Here is a 279-nt window from a genome sequence, read left to right on the forward strand (position 1 = left end):
AGCATATATATATATATATAGAATATAATAAAAGTAATAATAATAATAATAATGACCAACAACAAGCGACAAAAACAAACATAATTGTGCTATATATATAATATATATAATACATGAAATATATATAATATATATTATATAATATATACAATATATATAATACATGTAATATATAAAACATATATACAATATATATATCTCTATAATCTACATAAACATGAATAAAAACATAACCACAAACACCCAAAAAAAAAAAAAAAAAAAAAAAAAAAAAAAAAA

This window comes from Eimeria mitis, genomic scaffold, assembly GCF_000499745.2.
Source record: "Eimeria mitis Houghton genomic scaffold, Emh_scaff282, whole genome shotgun sequence".
NCBI classification, from domain to species: Eukaryota; Apicomplexa; class Conoidasida; order Eucoccidiorida; family Eimeriidae; genus Eimeria; species Eimeria mitis.